The sequence below is a fragment of the Sceloporus undulatus genome, chromosome 3 (assembly GCF_019175285.1).
Source record: "Sceloporus undulatus isolate JIND9_A2432 ecotype Alabama chromosome 3, SceUnd_v1.1, whole genome shotgun sequence".
NCBI classification, from domain to species: domain Eukaryota; kingdom Metazoa; phylum Chordata; class Lepidosauria; order Squamata; family Phrynosomatidae; genus Sceloporus; species Sceloporus undulatus.
The window spans coordinates 214,742,654-214,759,347 of NC_056524.1; the positions used below are offsets into that span (position 1 = coordinate 214,742,654).

Sequence of the window (16,694 nt, forward strand, 5' to 3'; positions counted from 1 at the left end):
CTCCTAGGAACAGGCTGTTTCTGACCTGCCCCCTTTTCTCAAAAGGAACTGGAATTCTTGAATTCCTTTGTTCTGAAAATAAAACAGTATTCTGATAAAATCTGTAAGCCAAAACAATACTACGTCCACTTAGGAAACAGAGTATAGGTCCAAATGGTCACCCTGTCTTCTTATGTGAATGTCAATTGCTGACGGAGAGCAATATCGTTGCATGCCATACACTTTCAAATAGATTCTGCTTAAAAGGGACAGTCCCTTCATTTGTTTTGAAGTAATTTTGTTCCCAGGTGTAAGCACAAAGTACATTTTGTGAAAGAGTGGAAGGTGAGTGATGTATGTCCTTGCTAGCTGTTCTCTCCAAAATTCTGTACTGAGTGAAGAAATAAAGAACGAGCAACAGAACAAATTCCTTAAACACTGCTTTGGCCCATTTGTCTCGCAGTGGTAAGACTGTGGAGTGGACCCTTGTGAATACCTGATACCTTTGCATTGCTAATGTGTAATAATGTGTAATTTATAGTCCGGTCCCAACAACTCAGGATAGGTTCATTTGGTGTATTCTAAATTAACAGTTGTATACAGCCTTGAATATGTACAGTATCCTAATGTTAGAAGGGATAAATTTATATTTACAGTAAGCTTGAATCCCACCTTAGATCCCATATAAATGCTTGGAATAAACAAACAAACATTAAAGATTTGGCTTTTGAAGCCTCAGATCCAGTTCTGTTTGCTATTCAATGCTAGGGAATTCTGGGAACTAGTTTTGTGAGACATTTAGCCTTCTCAGTCAGAGAGCTCTGGTGCTACAATAAACTACAGTTCCCAGGATTCCCCAGCACTGACCCAGGGCAGTTAAAGCAGTCTCAAAGTAGATTATTTCTCAGCCATGTTGGCCAATAGTCTGGAATTCTGGGAGCTGAAGTCCAAAATCCAGTTAAAGCGCATAGTATGGGGACCACTGATAGTATTATATCACTCCTAACTGTGCCCTTTTTTCTACTTCAGCTCCCAGAAGCCTCAGCCATGTTGGCCAATAGCCTGGGATTCTGGTATCTGAAATCCAAAATCCCTTAAAGAGCACAGTTTTTATAGTACCTCAAACTGTGCTCTTTAAGAGCTTTTGGACTTCATCTCCCAGAAGCCTCAGCCATGTTGGCCAATAGCCTGGGGCTCTGGGAGCTGAAGTCCAAAACCCCTTAAAGAGCACACTTTGGGGTCCACTGTAGCACTGAGGGGGAAGCAGAAGAGGAAGAAACCCAATTCTGTATGGAAGGCAGTGAGGTTAGTAGAGGGCGGCTGACAGATAGAGACCAGGGTTGCCAAGGAAAGGCCTGCTCCAGCAAGCAAGCAGGGAAGGGGCGTGGCCGGAGGCCTGGGGGCGTGGCCACTCACCGGAAGTCCCTCCGTTCTGAGCTGTCTCCGGAGGAGGAGGGCGCCTGGTGTGCCTCGGTTCGTGTAAGTGATGCTGGGGAGAGGAGGGCTCAATCGCTGCTTCCCTGGAATGGGATTGTTGTGTGCCTTCGAGTTTCTGGCCCCTAAGGCGACCCTGGCATGGGTTTTGTCTTGTCAAGATTGGTCCAGAGGGGGTTTGACGTGGCCTACCTTTGAGGCTGAGAGAGCGTGACTTCCCCAAGGTGGGCAGGGAGGACTCGAACCCAGGCCTCAAACCACCACTCACACTGTCAGTGGGTTTTCTAAGGAAGATCGGTCCAGAGGGGGTTTGACGTGGCTTTCTCCTGAGGCCGAGAGAGTGTGACTTGCGTAAGGCCACCCAATGGGTTTCCAAGGCTGACCAGGGTATCAAACCAGGGGTTAATGCCTCTGCTTGTAGTGGTTCCCAAACTCTGGCCTTCCAGTTGTTTTGGACTCCAGCTCCCAGAATCCTGGAGCATTGGCCAAGATGGCTGAGGCTTTTGGGAGCTGAAGTCCAAAACACCCAGAGGACCAGAGTTTGGGAATCACAGTTAGCCCGTTTTACCCGCCTAGAGATGGATACAGCCAGGCTTCCAAAAGGGTACCATATATACTTGACTATGGCCATATATAGACAGGCCAAAATAAAGCTGCTTTGGGTCACTTTGGAGGTATGCTGTTTAAATGATGTCCTTAGGACTGGAGCGTGGCTTTTGGTGCAGCTTCCGGACTCTTAGGACGCAAACATCATTTAAACATCATACCTCCAAAGTGACCTGAAGCAGCTTTATTTTGGCCTGTCTGTATGGGCCCTATAAGTCGACCTCATGTATACAGTAAGTCAGAGGCAGGTATTGGGGCCAACATTACGGATTTTGAAATTACCCATGGATAAGTTGAGGATAAAACATAAGGTCATGAAGCAAAGGAAAAGAATGCAAAAGAACTTACAAAATCCCAGTAGACATAACTGTGTTCACACTAAAGCTGGATGGATGAGAGAATAGAAAGGGTCAGTGCTTCCCAGACAGATTATGCGCTAGCCTTTCACCAGGGGATGGTTCCTCCTTAATTAGGAATTAAAATACAGTACTTACATTGACCCATGGATGAGTCGATTTAGATTTTGTGGGTCAATTTTTTGACTAAAATTTCTAGACTGATACATGAGTATATACAGTAAGTAGATTCTTGATTCTCTTCTTAAGCCATAGGGCAGTGATGTCCAAACTCTGGCCCTCCAGGTGTTTTGGACTTCAGTTCCCAGAATCCCAAACCATTGGCCAAGGTGACTGAGGCTTCTGGGAGCTGAAGTCCAAAGCAGCTGGAGGGCCAGAGTTTGGACATTGCTGCCATAGGGTTCTCATTCTTGCCAGTGATTGTGGGCATGGGAACAGGGCACTTTAAAATGTGTGCATGTGTGTGTATAATGTCATGTCACTGCTAGCCTATGACAATCTCATGAATTTCATAGGTTTGGCTTAGGCAAAGAATACTAAATACAGCCTATAGCACTCGGTATTCGTTGGCAGTCTTCCACCCAAGTACCAACTTGGGCTGGCCCTGCTTAGCTTCCAAGATCAGATCTGTAAACCCTGGTAAATGGGATTATTGTCATGTCTGTGTGGCACAGGACTGTACAGTGAGCCCTTGGTATCTGCTGAGATTTGGTTACAGGACCTCCTACTGATACCAAAATCCATGGATGCTCAAGTCCCATTAAATATAATGGCATAGTAAAATGGGGTCCCTTATATAAAATGGCAAAATGAAGGTTTGCTTTTTGGAATTTATACATATATTTGAATATTTTCAAGACATGGATGCTTGAATCCAAGGATAAAGAACCCATGGCTATGAAGGGCCTAGTGTACTTGTGTAGCACACAGTGTTTCCAAGATCCTGGGGCATCAGCCTTGAAATTACAACTGTCACAACTCATTTGTTGTGATCACATACACAGGTACCCCTTAATCAGGCCAACAGCTTTGTTGCTGTACTAGTTTGGGTAAAATTGTTATTCACATATCACTCCTTGATGTGAATAGGTCTCAGGGACTGACCCTATGGAGAACTTAGGAAAAGTAACCTTTGTAAGATCGGTCTGCTAAAAATTGTCATATTTTTTTGTAGTGCTTCTTTGACAATGTTCACTTTCAAGAAAGAAATGACTATACTAAAAAAAAAAATCTAAAAGAAAGATCAGTCAAACCCATCGGCAACAGAAGCTGGCATTTCAACACAACCTTTGCTTTTATTGCCCCTTTTCCGACTTGATAAAACTTCATCCTGGATTTTTGGGAAGTTCCCTTTTGAGGGGGCAGATTTCAAAATTACTATAAAGTGAAGGGCAAAGTCTGATTCCGGCCGGAAAAAAATATCATTAAAGCCATAAATAGTTGCGTGAACCTTGGTGCTCTGTTCTTGTATTTATAAAGGAGGGTGCCTTTGTTACAACTGCATCTTACCTTGGGATGAGGCTGAGCTCATACCTAAGAAAGGCATATTAAAAGGGTAACTTTTTTTCTGGCTTCTTCCTCCCTCTCTGTGTTTGTGATATTACCTGCCCTGTTGGTCTCTTCTTGTCTTTAAAAGAAAGTGCGTCAGTTTCTGAGTAGGATTCCTTTTAAAAATGTACATTGTTCTTCTGTTCTTTGACATTTGAAGCGTGGCACAAACTGGTTAGTAAAAGCTCTTTAAAGCTTATATACACATGGGCATGTCTCTGCAACTTTTCTCTGTACTTTTTTGAAACCCCATGTCTCCTTCATTATAGATGTTATTGATTTTTGGATTATATGGGGCAGAGGTCACTTCTTAACAATGGGAAGTTGGAGGGGGAGAGAGAAATCTGCTCTTTTTCTGACTGGTGAAGAGGGAATGTTCTTTATTTCTAGGTTTGCATGCATTAGATTTTGATAGAGTGACTGGAAAAGATACTGTCAAGTAGTTAAGAGTTTGAGGTAGACAGCTACCTGCTCATGAATTATTGTAAGGATAAGGTTTTGCTTGCAAAATCAATTATATGTAGAAATCAGAGACATAGCTGTGTTAGTCTGGGATATCAGTATGGAAAGGGATATTGTAGCACCTTTGAGACTAACAATATCACACTACACTGTTATCTCGCTATTATTCCATTTTAACTGATATGGCTGCCATCTGTGAAATCCTGGGATTTGCAGTTTATGGCAAGGTGTTTAGAATTCTCAATCAGGTCACTTTTAGACCTCACTAAACTACAAATCCCAGAATTCCACAGGAAGCAGCCATAGCAGTTAAAGGGGAATCATAGAGCTATGACTATGTAGTATGATAGTTTCAAAGGTCTACAAGACCCCTTTCCATAATATGTAGAGAGTTGCATGAGCTAGTTTGAAAGTCTAGTGTGTAGATACTTGTGGTAAAAACTCTCCAGTCCTTTTCTGAGGTCTTGTATTTGACTCTCATTTTATGATTGGCTGGGCAGAAATTGTATAAGGGGCACAGAGAGATGCCACAGACATTATTCCTAAGAATGGGAGTAGATGTAATCATTTGTTGAAACAAAAAACGACCATTTTGTGGTTATGACACCTTAAATAGGGGCAGATTTACTATAGCATAAGCTTAGTGAACCTGTGCTCAGTTTATCTGAAGCTTTATGTGTTACCCCTAATTGGCTGACATCTTATTGGGAAGTTCTAGAGCTAGGAATCTTTCAGCCTAAAAAAACAGGGTTGTTGGGAAGGATTTTAATATAAATGAGGCTAGTGATGTTTGGGTATTTTACCAGAAAAATTAATTCAATATACACACTCAATTTTGATTAGCTTTTCAATGCTGCATTTTGTTTGGTTTACAGAATGCTGTGCATAGAAACGTGTTTTTTTTTAATCAGTAAAATGTTAATATGGATGAACTGTTTTGAGAAAGTGAACATAACCTCTCTAAGTTTACCATTTTTCATCTTGCATGCAATAGTTCATAATATTCTGTAGAGTATAAGGAGCTAAAGGGCTTTAATTTCCATCTGGAACCACCAAGTAGGTGCTGAACAAAGACAATTTTGTAGCAGGGTTTGGAAATTTTATTTCTTTTAACGACAGCTCCCAGAATCACCCAGCCAGCATGGGCAGGATTATGGGTGTTGTAATCTAAAACAGTAATTTTTCCAAGCATTAGGTTGGAACTGTTGCCCTGTAGCACAGAAATACTGTTTTTTAAATTAGGTGTTCTATCATCTTCTATACAAAGCCAGTTTTTCCAAAGACAGAGATTAGATCTTGTTTTGATGCCTTTGTTAACATCTGCCTTTGAACCGGAATTTTCCCCTGGTTTGGAGCTGCTTGATTGGATCTGCACATAATTAACCGGGTGGGGGCAGCAGTAGTTTTCCTCTGAAATGTTGGGCTTGGGCCACTGTAAATTGCCAGGCCAGACTAGACAAGCTGGATTTACTATATAACTTGTTATATAGCATGCTCAAACGTACCATTCTCCCAAGGAAAGACTTTGCAACAGGAGCCTAAAATACTCTAACCAGAGCCATACAGGTAAGTCTTGTCTTGATGGGAGATTATTATATTGTTCTTTTGTATTTATTAAAGATTTAATTTAGGCAATGGATCTATATATCCACCAAAAGTCCATGGCATTGCCTCACACAATGTATGATTTTAAACAGATGCAGATAATGTACAGCCATGCTTACTTTGCACTAGATTTTTGAGGTGAAAGCCTATATCTGGAATAAATTTTTATTTGCCTGGGTACACTTACTTTTGATATTTCTGGTCGCTGAAACTGGGATATTTTCCTCTTCCCATTAAAAAATATGTTTTGGGGCGGGGGCATGAGAGAATGGTTATAAAATCTAGAACTCTGGAGGTTGTGTCAGGTCAATTGTTCTGTTCTGTGTTCTCTTCACTGGGTTGTTGTTATCTGAATCACTGTAGCAAAAAATTGGGCCAAAGGCTTTCAGGTATTATCACACTGTATAAAATGCTTTGTAGTACTGGTACCTAGATGTCCAAAGAGTTGTAGAAAAGCACTATGTCCTTTTACACTGGTGCTACACTGCACTCACAACATAATTTTCTTCCCCTACCCTACCCTTCTGACCTCGGTGCCATCTAAAAACTGTCTGTAGGGTTTCCCAGTCTCACTTCTATTGAGAAAAGCAATTCTGTCAACATGTGTTTCCACTGGATTTGATCCTATGATTAATCATAGTGTAGTATACTAAAAATTTAGAGTAGGTGAAATTCAGCTATAGCAATAAGTTGTAGTTTATTGCTATGGTTTATTATGGGAATGAGCTTAAACAAGCTTTAGTCATGTGTATTCTGCACTCATCCTCTCTTTGGCATGATTATGAGGAGAAGATGGGGCCCTTGTGCTTCTGTTTGACTACTCACAGTTAGCATTATATCTGAACCACTATTGTGGTTAGTCTTAACCATGGTTCATTGGAATAAATCAACCAAGCTTTAAGTTGGTTTGTTTCAATAAATCACAATTAAGACAATTACAGTTTGTCTGGGTGGTTAGCCTTGTGTTTGTTTTTTTAATGCAAAAGTCACAATCTATTCCTCAGAGCTTTGGTGGAGGAGGAGAGGATAAAGTGGTACACAGAAGCCCAAGACTCACCTAGGCTCATATCTTTAATGATAACCATTTATTTTTTTGTGCTTTAACACGACCATTGTATTATCATACATACAGAGTAGTTTAGGACTGAGTTTGTCTGAAACAAAACAGAAGTATATTTCCTGGCCTCTGCTGATTTGGTACAAAGTGGTTACGGTTAAGTCTTGCTTTGAAGGTTCACTCAAAGTTGTTTCTAAAGTTGTAGGTATAGTTACACTTAAATTAGGGAGACTGATGCAAAAATGTTTGTGGTTGAAGAAACACAGGTTTTTTTATATTAATTCATTTATATCAATCTGTCTCGTAATCTGGGCAAATGTTGCTGCTGAAGGAAACCCTCTTTGCTATCCTATAGGAAATTCTATGGATGCTTGTCATCTTTCAATTTACAGTGCCAGGGATGATTTTAATTTATTTTATTCCGTCACCTGGGACAATGTTAGTCCTGGAAAAGGATTGAATGGTCTGATTCACTGTGTTCTTTCTGAGGATGTGGCAGCAGCAACCCTTTTCTTATGTCTGTGTTGTGGTTCATAGCAATGAGAGCATGCGCTTAGGCTGCAAAAACAAAAACAAAAAACCAGGCTTGCTGATGAATGGCTGGAATTTAAAGCAGCGAAACTATAGCATTAAAACATGGTTTTCTAGTTTGCTTTGGCAGAGACTCAAGCCTAGACTCCTGTATGAGTAATGCCAGTCTCCATATGAATTAGCTGTTAATTAATTTACTGAAGTCACATAGCTTTGCATAAAAGCTCAAATGGCAAAATATGGCTCTGGAAATGTGCAGAATACAAGAACATCCCACATTTGAGGGCAAAACGTGTTCCCCAGTCCATTAATGTCACAAGTCCCACAGTACGGTAAATACTTGCCATAACTCTGAGTACACTGTATTAAACTGAGCATAAATTGTTGGAAGCTCCAGTTGAAACAAGATTTGAGGGTTTAAGACAGTGGTCTCCAAACATTTTGGGCTATCTCCCTTTTCTCTTAGGTGAGGACCCTAGTGTCCACCAATGCCTATTTCTTAATATTAGATCTACTCTTTTACTTCAAATTCAAAATAACCAATCACAGTCACTGCTCCCTTTGCATTCATTCATCCTGGGAGCAGCAACCAAACAACTGGGTTAGCAGCAACCAAGAAGTCTCTCACCCATGCCAGTCTTATAGCAAAGGCTAGCCCAGGTGAAAGACTGCTTGACTGGCTACTCAGTTGCTGTTCCCTTTGCACCTGATCATCCTGAGAGCAGCAACTGAACAGCTGGCAGAGTAGTGACAGAGAAGCCTCTTGCCCATGCTAGCCTTGCAGCAAAGGCCAGCCAAGGCTCCCTATGCTCCTCATTACCCTGGGAGCAGCAACCGAGGAACTGGCCGAGCTTTGATGGAGAAGCCTATTGTCCATGCCAACCTTGTGGCAAAAGCTGGTACAGCTGAGAGGCTTCTTGGTCACTGTTCAATCGGCTGCTTGGTTGTTGCTCCCAAGGTGGCTGGGTGCAAAGGTGGAAGCTTCTCCCCAGTGAGGAAGGACTCTCAGTCTAAAAGATGCAAGAGAGATGAAGGACTCTTTCAAAGAATCAATCATGGATACTCCTTCTCCTTCCCCAGAGATGTGCCTTCCCCACACAAGTCCCCCCCCCATCAGAAAACATTGTTTCTTCTTCTCTCCACCTGTCCCATAAAAGAAACCAAGAGTGGCAGTTTAGCTGAACCCTGCCAGCCAAGTCCTGGCAAAACTCAGAAAGCTTCAACAGGGTCCCAAATGTGAAAGCTTCTTCCCCACCGCCACATGCTCTAACTCCTCACTCCAGTCAGTCCATTCCAAAGGGGTTCTGTGGCTGTGAGTTCACGGGGGACACCACTATACACGATAGTGTTAAGGGATCCTGAAAAGAGAAGTTTCATACAACCCTCATCCCACCATGATCCTAAAAGGCTTCTGGTTTGCCTTGTCTTTCATGCATGCCAATATTGTACTTTCATTGGAGGCCTCTCTGCTGGCCCCTTTCCCTCACCAGCACCTTGGATCTTTCCACCACCCCCTTTAAGGTAAGAAGGTCTTTATGGAGTAGAATAAGAATGGTGGTGATAATGTTGCTGACAGTTTACATACTTTCAATTGTCATGGTAAATTTTTTTTGCTGCCCTTTGAAGATCTGGTAAGCTGCAGTCTTTCCCTTAGCCTTCAATCTATAAAGATAGACATTCTCACACTGAGAAGCTTTCTGAAGATGACAGCTCTGTGAAATTAGATTCAGGGCTTCAAAGGGTTACTTGTCTGGACAAGACTATAGTGTCTAGAATGTCCAAGCCAGCATGGCCCCACTGACCATGCTGGCTTGGGAATTCAGTGAGCTGAAGGCCAAAAAACAAACTAGCAAGCTCCAATCTGACTTTAATTTATTGTTATTTGAGGAATGATCAGAAATTAGACTTCTTTGACCATCTAGGGGGTCATTTCCAAGAAAGCTTCACCTCAGGGTTTGTACAAGGTGACCCTCCATCTTTTGACTACTGTATATGTTATTGCAAACACTTCCCCCTGGACTTTCATACAGCCCTTTTACATCACACAGTTATTAGTGATTCCACTTTAACTGCCATGGCTGCATCCTGTACAATCCTGGGGTTTACAGTTTAGGGCCATTTAGAATTTTCATCCGGAGAACTCTAGTGCCTCCCCAAACTACAAATTCCAGGTTTCCATAGGATGCAACCATGGCATGATATGATACTGCTGTAATTGTGTGGCATGAAGGGGGTCCTGATGGAAGGGGTCCTAGTGTGGCATGATTCAAAGGCTTTGTACATTTACTTCATCTTTTCCTTAATATATTCTCAATGGTGGTGGTGGAGAGACAGAAGACACAACTGGAAAAAACAAAAGAATTACAAATAGACCCCCTGTAAAATTCCAGGAATAAGATAAAATGAGAGATTGTACCATAAAAGTCTCATCTGGAGGCACCCTCCTTCTTTGTACTCAGACCATATACAGATTCTGTGCTTTCTTGGGCAGACTCTGGGAACTTTCTAGAGCTTTTGCAATGGGACTGGCACTTTTGACCTTTCCCTCCTTCTTCCTTTGAGTCTTTCTTCTCACTGAAAGACCTGTGCTATCCTATAATCCAGTTTTCTGTAATCTTCCATTCTTCTTTATCCTCCTTAATTTCCTGTGGAACGTTGGAAACTTTTCCATTTCTATTTATGTTTTAAGCCATCTCTTCCTTACACTTTGCTTCATCAGTGAGCCGAACTGTAACCAAAATGATATGTAGAGAACAACCAAAAATTAAAAATTTACTTTTTAGCAACTGTTACACACTATTTAGCTGTTTTTTTGTTTTGTTTTTTGGATTTGGGGTAATTGCACATGAAGAGCATGTGTGTTTCTCTGCCCAGTATAATACAGGCAGAAATACAGATATGGATGCAGTATTTCAAATATGACAGTGCTGCAAAAGAAGAGGAAGTTCTCCAGAGCTTTGTTCCTGTATTTACTCTTCGTTCTACGCATGAAATGAGCTTTGTTTTCATGCTTGTTGTGACACAGGAAGAGAAAATACCTAAACAGCTCCTGTCTTAAAAAAACAATTTTGCCACCAATTGTAGCTGCTGGAAAAGATACACATATCAGGCCCAAAAGAGCTTTTTTAAAAATTTCTTTTAAAAATATATATCTTATTATTTGCATGCATGTTTACAATGGCGGGTTACAGACCGCCATTTAGGACGCACTCCGTGTGTCCTAGGGTTAGGAAGGGGCGTCCTAGGGTTAGGAAGGGTTGCCCCTTCCTAACTGCCCCTGTTCCCAACAGGAGCGCGTCCTAAATGGCAGTGCCCATCCACATGGGCGCTGCCATTTTTACGTCTTGGACACACAGCGTCCAGATGTGGCACACTGGAAGTGATGTCGCGAGAGCACGCCTCGCGCTTCGCGGCACCACTTCCGGGGGCCAAAAAGGAGTGCCATTTCGGCGCTCCTTTTTCGCTGCGGCCAGAAGCCTTGCGGTCTGGCCGCTGGGGCTTCCCGCTGCAGCTAATGGCTATGGCAGCAGACCACCCACTTTATTTATAGCCCACTTTTCCAGGGTAGATCAAAGCGGGTTACAACAAAGCAAAAGGGAATACAAAACAGAATACAAAACATACAATATAAACATCATAAAAACAATTCATTACGTTAAAACACTATAAAAATACGAACAGCATAAAAAACCGGAGAAAACAAACTAGCTGAATGAAATCATTGTATAACAGGGGAGAACAGCATGAAGTCAGGACACATGGGGGAAAGCTTGTCGGAAGAGAAAGGTATTTAGTTCCTTCCTAAAGAGATCAAGAGAGGTGACGGAGCGGAGCTCATCGGGAAGAGAGTTCCAAAGCTGCGGGGCCGAGATGGAAAACGCCCTTTGTGCAGTCAAGGTGTATTTTGACTTAGGAACCCTTAACAAGTGCTTCCCGGCCGATCTGAGAGTGCGGGGCGGATTATATGGGGAGAGGCGGTACTCCAAGTACCCTGTGCCCAAGCCATTTAGGGCTTTATAGGTCATAACCAACACCTTGTATTGCGCCTGGAAGCAAATAGGCAGCCAATGTAGATCTTGCAGGATAGGTGTTATATGGCTGGTCCTGGAGCATCCAGTGATCAACCTTGCTGCCATATTCTGTACTAATTGAAGCTTCCGGGCATGGTACAAGGGTAGTCCCATGTAGAGCGCATTGCAGAAATCCAACCGAGAGGCTACCAGAGCATGTACCACCATTTCAAGGTCCCCCCGGCCCAGGTAGGGTCGCAGTTGCCGTATCAGCTGAAGCTGATAACAGGTGCTCCTGACTGTCACATCCACCTGAGATGTAAGGTGGAGCGACGAATCCAGAAGCACCCCCAGACTGTGAACTGAGTCCTTCAGGGGAAGCGTGACCCCATTCTGGACAAGTGGACAAACTTCCATCCCCGGGCCCGGGGAACCTATCACGAGCACTTCCGTTTTCTCTGGATTCAGACTGAGTCTGTTTTCCCTCATCCAGCCCATTACCGACTCCAGACAGGCATTTAGAGGAGAGATGCCATCCCTAAGTCACTGCATCAGTCGGAGACAGAGAAATATATTTGGGTGTCATCAGCGTACTGATAACACCACGTCCCGTGATCTCTCCCAGCAGTTTCATGTAAATGTTGAATAGCATGGGGGACAGAATGGCTCCTTGAGGGACACCAGATGTAAACGCCCTCTTGTCGGAGCACAAGTCCCCCAGCTGCACCATCTGGAATCTACCCAAGTGGTAGGAACGGAACCACTGGAGCGCAGTGCCCCCGATACCTAACTCCCCCAGGCATTCCAGAAGGATACCATGGTCAATGGTATCGAAAGCCACTGAGATGTCCAAAAGCACTAACAGGGACACGTTACCCCTGTCCATGCTCAGACGGAGATCATCGACCAGGGCGACCATGGCAGTCTCAACTCCATAGCCCGCTCAGAAGCCGGTTTGAAATGGGTCTAGAAAATCCGTTTCATCCAAGATCACTTGAAGCTGGAAGGCAACCGCCCTCTCGATCACCTTCCCCAAAAAAGGCAGCAGTGAAACAGGCCGATAATTATTCCGAATCAGGGGGTCTAGGGAGGGCTTTTTTAGCAGTTGTTTTACAACGGCCAATTTTAAGCTAGATGGAAACCACCCTTCCCCAAAAGATTAATTGATTATGCAGCGCAACATAGAAATTACCGCCGTCCCCCCCCCCCTGAGCTACCAGCCATGAGGGACAGGGATAGAGAGAGCAGGTTGTCTTCCTAACACTTCGAAGAATCTTGTCCACTCCCTCAGTACTCACAGACTCAAAATGATCCAGTCTAACAAAGTCCACGGAAGCTCTGGAGACCTCTACTCTGGATTCTGAAGAAATACTGGCGTCGAGATCAGCCCTTATTTGAGAGATTTTATCCGCGAAGAAGTTGTTAAACTCGTCACAGCAGGCTTTGGATGGTTCTAGAATAGGGTTCAGGGAGGGGGGCAGTTGAGTAAGCTCCCTCACTACCCTGAACAGCTCTGCCGGACGCGACTCCGCGGACGCAATACGTGCAGCATAGAACGAATGCGTTGCTGCACTTATTGCCACTCCGTAGGCCTTCAAATGGGACTCTAGGAGTGCCTTATTGGCTAAGTGCTGATGGCTTCGCCAGTTGTGCTCTAGTCGTTGCGCAGCCCGCTTCCTTTCCCTGAAATCTTCCGTATACCAGGGTTGTTTTTTGGAAGCGGGTCGGAAAGGACGCTTGGGAGCGATACTGTGTATAGCCCTGGAGAGATCTAAATCCCAGGTGTTAGTCAGGGCATCAACAGAACCGCCGTCAGTTCCAACCATATACCCCTCTAGGGCTTCTTGGAACCTTTTGGGTTCCATCAGCCTTCGAGGGTGGACCATCCTAATAGGTCCACCACCCCAGGAGGGAATTAGGTAGATGCCTTGAAGCTAACCTCGACCAGGAAATGGTCCGTCCATAACAGGGCAGAGATATTGGTTACCTCTGCCCACAGCATCTCCATGTCCGTACAAAAGACGACATCAAGTGTATTACCAGCAGAATGTGTAGGCCCTGAGACCATTTGGGACAGGCCCATGGCAGTCATGGTAGCCTTGAACTCCCGAACCACACCAGATGGACCATTGCTGGCCTCGAAGGGGATGTTGAGGTCCCCCAGGACAAGAAGCCTAGGGGATTCTAGTACCAGCTCTGAGACCAGCTGTGTCAGCTTGGCCAGGGAGTCTGTTAGCGCACGGGGTGGCCGGTAGACCAACAGAATCCCTAGATTGTCCCTAGCCTTCAGGGTCAGGTAAATGCACTTGATAAAGTCAGTTTGTTGGACATGGTTCCTGGTCAAGGAAAGGGTGTTCTTATGGATCAAGGCAACACCCCCCCCGCCGCCACCCACCTAACCTGGTCTGGTCCTTAACTGAGTATCCAGCTGGAAGGGCCTGTGCCCACACTGCTTTGCTTTCAGGCCCAAGCCATGTCTCAGTAATGCAAGCCAGGTCACAGCTCTTATCCTGAATAAGGTTGTAAATAATGTGGGTCTTATTCCTTACAGACCTGGCATTGCACAGGAGCAGAGACAGGGTTTGTGGTACAGTTGGACTGACCCTCAGATCTCTTTGGTTAGGAGAGTGGAAGGAAAGAGAGATAGATATTATGCATAAGGATGAGCAGGACTTTCAGTGGATTGTGAAATATACTATAGAAAATATTTAAGCCTGATGTTCACGGCCTTTCCGTACTTCAGTATTACAGAGTCTTTCAAAATCTGCTTGGGAAAGAAGATTGATAAAAATGTTTGGTCTGTTCTTGTGGACTGCATTTCACGGTTCTGTAGAACTGGTCACTGTTTCTAGCAGCAGATTCAGCTAGTTTAATGCTCAAATAAATGGAAGCAAAACAGAGATAATGACAGGCATATATGCTCATGTTCAGGGAAAAGATTGTAGAATTAAAACAAAATCTTTAAAACAGCCCTTACACTCTCCTTCATGAAAAGTGAATGCACTCAGGAGAAAGTTAAATGTCCTTTGGAATTCGAATTATTCTGGAGCAGGACATGACTTGCTGGCATTCTAAACAGGAGAACTCTAATAGAAAGTAATGATACATTTTGCTGCAGGTCTCTCTTCTCAACATCTTAATCTGGAATTAGTTCAGAAGGGATTCTGTAAATATTTAATTTTATCAAACACATTTCGACACATTGCAGCTTGCCTTTATACTGATTGCTGTTTAAGGAGGTGTGGGGGGCATAATGTATGTAGTGGATCCTGATAGTTACAATTACATGTGCATCCTTCTGATTGTGGAGCAAAATAGATCTCTGCTGTAGTGCACATTGCAAAGTACATGCTTCTGATTCTGAGAACCCCTCCCTTTGAGGAGTCATTTAGCTGTGTTGGCCTGTAACTATGGCTCTGCACAAACAACATAATTGAATACTATGGAGCAAGCAAAAATAATAATAATAATAATAATAATAATAATAATAATAATAATAATGATGATGATGATGATGTTAGTATGTGTATGTGTGTGTATTAACATTCTTTTTTGGCTTACTCCTAGGAGCTATGCTCTGAAACATCAAGTCCTGTCAGAAAGCTTTGCCTACCAGATTGTAACAGATTACAGTATTGTACATACAGTATACAGTACAAAAGATAAAATTTGGCTTTCTTTTTTTCAAAAAAATGTGCAGGGACAGCATAATCACAGCTCCTCTTTCCCTAGCCAGGTCGTTTTAGTTGCAGAGCTGTAACATGCCTTCACCAATGGTGAGAAAAAAAATATGTTTTTTTAATATACATAATGTGAGCTACATTTTTTAATGCTCTGGGATTTCAGCTTCAAACAGAAACACACATGGGTGAAATGCAGATGTTTGTATTCAACTTTGACAGTATTGTTGCATTTAAAAAAAGATGAGGTTCTGTGGATAGTTGATTCTTGAAGGCATGGAACTGATGTTTGGGATAGGGTGGCACTTCATATGAAAGAGCAGATGCACAATTTTGGAGTATTCATAGAGCCAGCATTGGTGACAGGTGGCCTTAGTGTCATGGAGTGATTTTTTAAACTCAGTTTCAGATAGTAGCTTGAATTTGGCCCAAAAAGGAATGCTAGGTTTCAGGCCAGGTTGTACCCATTACTGGACAGTGGTAGTATGGTTGTGGTGATCCCTTCTCTGGTAACCTACCATTTGCATTAATTTGTTGTTGGGGTGTGCTTTCAAGTCATTTCCAATTTATGGCAACCTTAAGGCAAACCTGTCACAGGCTTTTCTCAGCAAGATTTTGTTTAGAGAGAACTTGCCATTGCCTTCCTTTTAGGCTGAGAGAGTGTGACTTGCCTAAAGCAAGCCATTGGGTCTCCATGGCCAAGCAGGAAATCGAACCCTGGTCTCCAGAATCCTAGTCCAACACACAAAGCACTACGCTACACTGGATCTCTGTTTGGCTTGTCACAAGAAGTCCTCAGGAGCTTCAGTCCAGCTGTCCTCAGATGTCCTCAAGAGCTTCAGTCAGTGCAGAATGTGGCTGTTAGAAGCTTGATTGATTTTGCTAGGTTTATTATTTATTGATTACATTTAATGTCACCTTTCCTCTAAAAAGATAGAGCTCAAAATGACTGTCAAAGATCACTAAAAACAAACTAACCAATAAAACCATTAAAATCATTACATTAATCAGTAAACATCAGAAGTATTTAAAAGGCCAGTTTGAAAAGCTGTATCGTCAAACACTTCCTGAATGGTATAAAACTGGGAGGGGGACTGATCTTCATAGTTTTGGTATAGCACAGGAGAAAGCCCATGTGTTGCCTCAAAATTGGTGGTTTTGAAGATCTGAACATCCAGACAGATTACAATGAGATAGCCAGACCCCAAGATTGTTTAGACTTTAATGATTACAGCTAATAGCTTGAATTTGATCCAAAGAGGAATGGAGAGGTATTGTAGGTCTTTTCACTATCATAGCAATATAATTTCTTAGCCATGTAAACCCACTGGGTGACCTTAGGCAAGTCACACTCTCTCAGCCTCAGAGGATGGCACTGGCAAACCTCTGAAGAAACTTGCCAAGAAAACCCCATGATAGATTCGCA

The 16,694-nt window shown here is 43.0% G+C and overlaps 1 protein-coding gene across 7 annotated transcripts in view; it reads left to right on the plus strand.

The window, feature by feature from the left end:
- Window positions 1-1,309: 1,309 nt before the first annotated feature.
- The window catches only part of ALDH18A1 (aldehyde dehydrogenase 18 family member A1), a 34,406-nt gene continuing 19,021 nt past the window's right edge, over window positions 1,310-16,694 (plus strand). For 4 of the 7 annotated variants that reach the window (XM_042457277.1, XM_042457279.1, XM_042457278.1 and 1 more), the window contains exon 1: window positions 1,310-1,458. The gene's annotated coding sequence lies outside the window, so the exon portion shown is untranslated. Of the gene's footprint in view, window positions 1,459-1,499; window positions 1,638-3,911; window positions 3,931-5,819; window positions 5,952-16,694 lie in introns of those variants that run through there. The other 3 variants (XM_042457283.1, XM_042457284.1, XM_042457282.1) reach the window with 3 other exon arrangements.